The sequence below is a fragment of the Pyrus communis genome, chromosome 15, assembly GCF_041283825.1.
Source record: "Pyrus communis isolate YQ-2024b chromosome 15, ASM4128382v1, whole genome shotgun sequence".
In the NCBI taxonomy this organism is placed as follows: Eukaryota; Viridiplantae; Streptophyta; class Magnoliopsida; order Rosales; family Rosaceae; genus Pyrus; species Pyrus communis.
This window is the reverse complement of record NC_142579.1, coordinates 17,029,240-17,035,671: the sequence shown is the minus strand read 5'-3', so window position 1 is coordinate 17,035,671 and position 6,432 is coordinate 17,029,240. Positions and strand designations below refer to the sequence as shown.

Here is a 6,432-nt window from a genome sequence, read left to right as displayed (position 1 = left end):
CAAGAAAATAGCTCATTTACCACATCAATTTTACCATAAACATTATGTGCCTGTTATAAAAAGTGACCATTTACCACGGACTTAATTAGCATGTTGTGGATAACAATGTTTTACAACAGGTAGGTAATGACCCGTTATAATAAAATAATTTACTACCACGATCTTAATCAGTATGTTGTGAAATATTAAACCACCACATGTATTAACCGTGGTCAATATTGTTAGTAATCACACCAAATTTTTTTATTTACCACGGACATTAATTGTGATGCAATTATGCACTTTACTTTAAAAAATAAATAAAAATTAGAAGGCGGGACTAGAAAATTTTCGAAAATTTCCCAAAATTTGAAATCTTTCAAATTTCACACTACTAAAAAACAGACGCGAGAAGCTACTTCCCTCGCTGCAAATAAACAGACCGACAGCGTCCTTCTAGAGGAAATCGAAACCGTCGTCAAAATCAAAGCCCTCAAAAAGGTTTTTTTTTTTATTCCCTTTTTAATTGTCATCTTTAATTCAGGTTTCTGATGCATAAATCCATGAGTTTTACCTGTAATTCTCTTTCAGAGCCCCCAACAGAGGAAACGCTCTTACTTTCATCTCTCTTCGATCTTTAGGTATTATCGCAATTCCTCTCTCAATTGGTGCTATAGCATTTCTTAAAATTAGATTTAGGGTTGGGTAAACTGATTTTAAGGATTTTGATTATTCTTTGCGGTCTGATTTTGTTTGATATAGTCTCGTGATTGGTTTAGATGTAAGGCCTGAAGCTTTTCGAGATGAATCTTAACCAATGAGGTCTAAGCAAACCCTAGCAGTCGTCGCATCATGCTTCCGTCTTCGCAATGCCAAAGTTCACGCCGACCATCGGGAACTAGATGCAATGTGCGGCCCTGTTATGGGAAAGATCTCCCTCAGGTAGCCTGCTTTCATTTTCAATTTTGATGTCCTTGAAGACTCAACGATGCTATATTTTTGTTTCCCCAATTTTTTTGCCATTTTGTAAAGGAACCGCTATTATGTGACTAATAGAAGTAGAAAAGAAGGAAAAACGGGTTGAAATTTGGCTTATGCTGCCAGTATAGATGTTTTTGCAATTGGCTGGGTTATGCAGAGAAGGGAAATGTCGGATTTATTCTTGCTGAAGGAGGTATGAATTAGGGAAATTCTGAGGTGCTTAGCTTGAATTTGATATGTTATTGTTCCTTTTGAGTGTGGCCTGATAGAATTGGATTTAGATTTATTATGTAGTTTCATTTTTTAAACAACAATTTTTATCAGTATGGGGACGCAGGTCTGTTGTCTTTAAATACAAATTTCGTCGCCTAATCTGTTATTAGTTTAAAGGTCTTAATGCCTCTTTTTCTTTTACTGTTGCTTTTGTTAATTCAGGGTTATACAATTTGCAAGTTACTAATGAATTATATTTGATACAATACAAGGGTACAACAATAAATCTGTACGGTTCAATAATAATTTGGATTGTGATGATTCCTTTTATATTCTTGTGACTTGACATCATTGTGTGAAATGTAGGTAAAAATGGCACAACTGCCATGAAGATTAACAATTAACACAACGACGCCAACTCTTTCACTTCACTGCTTTCTGAGAGCTCTCTCAGGTGATACCGCTTTATTTCTCTACGAACCTCTACTCATTTGTTTGCATACACTATTCGAAACCTAAGTTCTGTATTTACTCCATTCATTGTATATGCAATGTTAATTTGACACTCATGCTCTTGTCAAAGTTGTTCTGTATATTTGTTTGAGTCTTTATTGGTTTAATTTTTTGCTTCTTGTATGGATTGTTGGAGACTCGTACATTTGTTCAAGTCTTTACTGGTTAACTTTTGGCTTCAAGTTTTGTATATCTATTCACTTTTCTTGATTGAGAGAAAATATATATTCCCACATGTAGATCTATATGCTTATGTCCATGCAGATAGCGAGAGGCAACAATTGTTGAGGCTCAAGCATTAGGGGCAATAGTTCACTTTGAAGGTCCTTTGTTTGGAGATGTCCAAAGAAATGTGAAGTCTTCAAGAGACAATGTTCTTGTTATTAGAGGCGTATTTGATACTTTTTGGGTAGTTTGGTTTTTCTTAGTATAACGTATTGATTTTGTTGTTAGCTTTAGCGTATAGTTTGTAATATTTGAATCATGATTTTTAATAAAATTATTAAATCGTAGTAAATGTACAATTTTGTGTATAAATAATATATATATATATATAGTAAATGATTTTATATTTTTTTTATTTTTGGAAATTTTGTATAACGGGCTTTAGACGTGGTCAATTTGTAATCCACAAAGGCCATAGTGCACGTGGTTTTAGATCCCAATTTACCATGGTCACAATCCGTGATTATATCACATATGACAACGAGCATAGCCCGTGGTAGAAAATGAGACTTTATCACATTCAGATTACTAACGGACGCAGTGCCCTTGGTGGATTGCAAACTATCACGGGCATTCATCATGGTAGATGAACTTTTTTCTACTAGTGGAACTCATACTTCAACCTTTTGATCTTCTCGGTTGAGGAATAAGCTTTGCCTGCCATAGTCTTTGCCACCTCCTTAGCAGCCTTGGTATCCTCTTGGTTAAGAAGAATAGACTCAGCTGCCAGAATCACCATTTTCTGCATCATAGCAAGCATAGCAGTTTTCCTATATTCGGTCGTATGCTTCGCAAAAGAACTTGGGCAGACAACCCATTTAACACCATCAACAAACTTGGCACATGCGTCCATGTCTTCAAGAAGATTTGGTTTCAAGAGCACACAAATCTCAGCAGCTTCCCTAAAAACAAGCTTGTTGGGTTTTTCATAATTGGCCACGCGAGCAGTCTTCTCAATCTCAGCAGTGAGGGAAATGGGTTTTGGTGCCATTCTAGTAGCAGAGTTCACCTTATTACCCTTCATAGTGGCAAACCTCTTTGAAGGTGAACCAGACTTAGCTCCCGATAAGCATTTTGGCATAAATTTCGGCACTAAAGGCTGGCAGAACCTCTACGTTGAGCAATCTTATCAGTAATCGTACTAGCCACCTTTGGTACGATAGACGTCACTGGCTCAAATCTAGTAGCCTCGTCTTTCTTCCCCTTAAAAGAAGTCAAGTCAATTACAAGCTTATCAGCAGCAGGCAGACCCTCATAAGCAGTGGAGGAAGTCTTCGACTTTTTCTCAGCCGGCATCTCTTGAACATGTAGGGAATATCTATTTTTTCGACCTTCATTCGTAGTAAGCTCCACGACGGCAATCGAACGAGCCAATGCCTCTGTCTTGATTCGCTTTATCTCCTCTCTTGGGGGCAGACCATCTTTTTCCCGGCGAAGAAGACTAAGCAGCCAACGCTACTTACAATACTTAGAAGGGATACCTAGTGCAACATGCACCTTCTTCATATCTAGAGAAGTCTTAAGAGTTGAGCCGAATTCCGAATCTACAAGAGGAGAGGAGGACAATCAGAAAATCAAAAAGCTACTCAACAAAAGTACAAAGCAGTCTACTTACTAGAAATGAAAATTGTTGGAACACACAGCTTAGGGGAAGAATCAGACTCCCACTCTCCACTTATCTCCAAAGTCTCCTTGGCCCAGTTATGATCTCCCTTACTTAAATGTTCAACAAGCCAATGGCAAGATCGCAGCTACCCAACTCCTTCAATGTGGCATATGTCAAAGAAGTACCAAAATTCATTGACAGTCAAATCCAAGTTGAAGAATTGACTTAGATTAAGGAATCCCACCATCACACGAACCGCATTGCGAGAATGTTGAGCGGGGCACACTCCATGGAGCAAAGCACTTCTTGGAAGAAACGCGGCATATGAAATGTAAATCCCAACACGAAGTAATAGGGGTGAAACTTGATGGCTCTCCGAGCCCCACTATATGGCTCAGAACTGCTTCCTTCCTTGACATGCTTCACACCCACCCCCGACCGAATGGCGTGCCTATATGCCTCAAGAAGGTCTCTAAACGAGTCATTGGAGCTAATTTTGAAATGACCAGCCTTGAAGTGACCCACCTTACCCAAAGACCCACCTTAACAATACAACGACAATACACTATCATCACCCTTGTGGCTTGAAAAAGGCATGCTCGAAGAAATTCTTCAAAGACACGAGGAAAGTTTGTTAGACGGCTACGGACAAAAAAAAAAGAAAAGAAAAAAAAAGGAAAAATGTAGCGAGCACCATGGCCCAAGACCTCAAAAGCCCAACAGCCATACTAGGCCCCACGACCTAAATTAGTAGGAAAGGGGCAGGCACCCCATGTCTTCCATGGTCTCACGCCGCAACACCCAGACCTCGACCAGCGTTGAGCTGCCGTGGCACCAAGTAGCCCCACGACAGTAGCTATGTCGTGCTTCCCCAATCGTTTTTCACACCTTTTTGGCCCTCGTTGAGCCAAGTTTCAAGCCCGAAGGCTCTCAAAAATTAAAAAGACAAGGAAAATTAACTTTTTCTTACCTTGGTGCGACGTGAAGATGAAGAAAGCAACAAAAGACAGTCCTTTGCACGAGCAAGTGTAAAAGATTGCTAGGAGAGGGAGAGCAAATATCCTCTAGCTTTCTCTCTCTTGTATGGTAGAATGAATTGCTCTCTGAAGTTAATTTAATCATCTACTTAAGGTAGACTTAAATAGACTTTAGAAGTAATTTATTTCCCTTTCCTAGAAGGATCTAATTTCCAATTAAAGAGGGAATCTACATCAAAGTAGGAAACAATCCTATGTTTCCTAAAACAAGAGAACATCTCTACACTTACTGCCCTTTCCTGTGAGCAGCGTAAAAGGTGTGGGGGCATTTGTGGAGCAAAAAATAATCAAGAAAATTATGGAGGCAACACGTGGACTTTTGGGTGAAAAAGATAAAATTACCCTTGAGACACATTGGGATTCCCACACGCATGCAACAGACAATAATTGTTCAATCAAGATCAAAGGTGATCAAAATGATATTTATTCAAAACCCTCTCATCACTCCTCATCAAATCCTCACCTATAAGATAAACTCCCAATTATTCTTTTAAAATTGGGATTAATTACCAAATTAATTGCAAGATATTATTTGACATAATATCTTGCAATTATATTCAAAATACCACCATAAGTGGCTGGTCCCTATTTCTCCAAATAGGGCCGGCCACACCCTTATATATAGCCCAATCTTCACATCAAAATGCAAGTTCATTCTCTCCCTAAAATTCTCTAAACACTTTCTCTCTCAAATTTTAACTTCGACATCGGAGATTTTTCGGCCAAAGCCGCCTCCTCCCTCCCCCCCCCCCCCCAAAAAATCATCGTAGGCACATGAGGCTCTTGGCCTTGATCTTAGGTGTTATTATTTTGAAGGAGCATTTTCGTCAAAGAAAAAGAAGACGAAAATTTGCATCCACATATATGATTAGCTTCCGATCATGTTTGCGCAATTGAAAATGATGGCCTTCCATTTGGCAATTGGCATGGATGTTAAAAGTCTCTCTCTTAACATAGACCTTAGAAACTTCATGAGGTATCTCGACGTATTCTAGATTAAGGACAATTGGAATCGTAGCTTACGTTACAATTTAAGGCACCTCATAAATGCCACATCATTTGAACCTGTAGAATGGAATAACCAAATATTAATTAATTTGTGTAAGAACTAAATCTTAATTAATTAAAATTTGAAACAAAACTTAGAAAAAAGTTGATTTGGTGAATTTAAATAATAAAAACGAATTTAAATAAAAGCACAAAGTAAATCGGCAAAAGAAAGTAAATAAAAGAAAATGATTTATTTAAACTTAAATTGTAAAAGGACTAGAGTTCCGCTATGTTTGGGCCCAAAATAATATTGTTGGGCCGAGTGTTTGTTTGTGCTCGGCCCAAAGCCGTGTCAAAAGTACTATGGGTTGTCTGGTGATTTCGGGCCATTTAGCAGGGATGGTCGAGTCTTATCACAAGAAGGAGTAGTTCAGATGAGAAAAGGGGTCGAGGAAGTCCTAGTGTAATTAGGATTCTCGACCAACAATGAATAAAGCCTAAAAAAGGGGTGAGTTCAAAGTCCTAGTGGGAGTAAGGTTGTTCGAAGCAAAGCTGGAACAAAACAAGGAATCCCAATCCAGATAAGAGTTTAATTCAATCTCAAGAAGAAGTTGGTGCTATAAATACAAGACGTCATGCAACAATTGAGGACCTTCGATTCAACACACAATTGCCCTGCGCAAAACCTCTCAAACATCTTGAGATTTTTTTTATTTTCTTTTTCTCGCCGACACATCTTTAGTTTGGATAAACAGCACTGTGAAGGCAATCGACAAACACCTTCAGTTTGGATAAACAGCACTGTTGCTGTAGAATTAGCCGATCAAGAAACACCTTCAGTTTGGATAAACAGCACTGTGTCGAGGTCGACTGGTTACTTATCCAAGT

The 6,432-nt window shown here is 38.5% G+C and overlaps 1 long non-coding RNA gene across 6 annotated transcripts; it reads left to right on the top strand.

Annotated features, from left to right (window-relative positions):
* The first annotated feature begins 259 nt into the window (after nt 1-259).
* Nucleotides 260-2,203, top strand: LOC137717823 (uncharacterized). 6 transcript variants are annotated; one of them, XR_015956371.1, is made up of 4 exons: nt 294-480; nt 571-620; nt 759-921; nt 1,036-2,203. It is a non-coding gene; the product is annotated as an uncharacterized LOC137717823 (long non-coding RNA). The 6 variants fall into 6 exon arrangements; XR_015956370.1 differs by having other exon boundaries at nt 1,012-2,203; XR_015956369.1 differs by having other exon boundaries at nt 759-1,153; nt 1,396-2,203.
* The last annotated feature ends 4,229 nt before the right edge of the window (nt 2,204-6,432 follow it).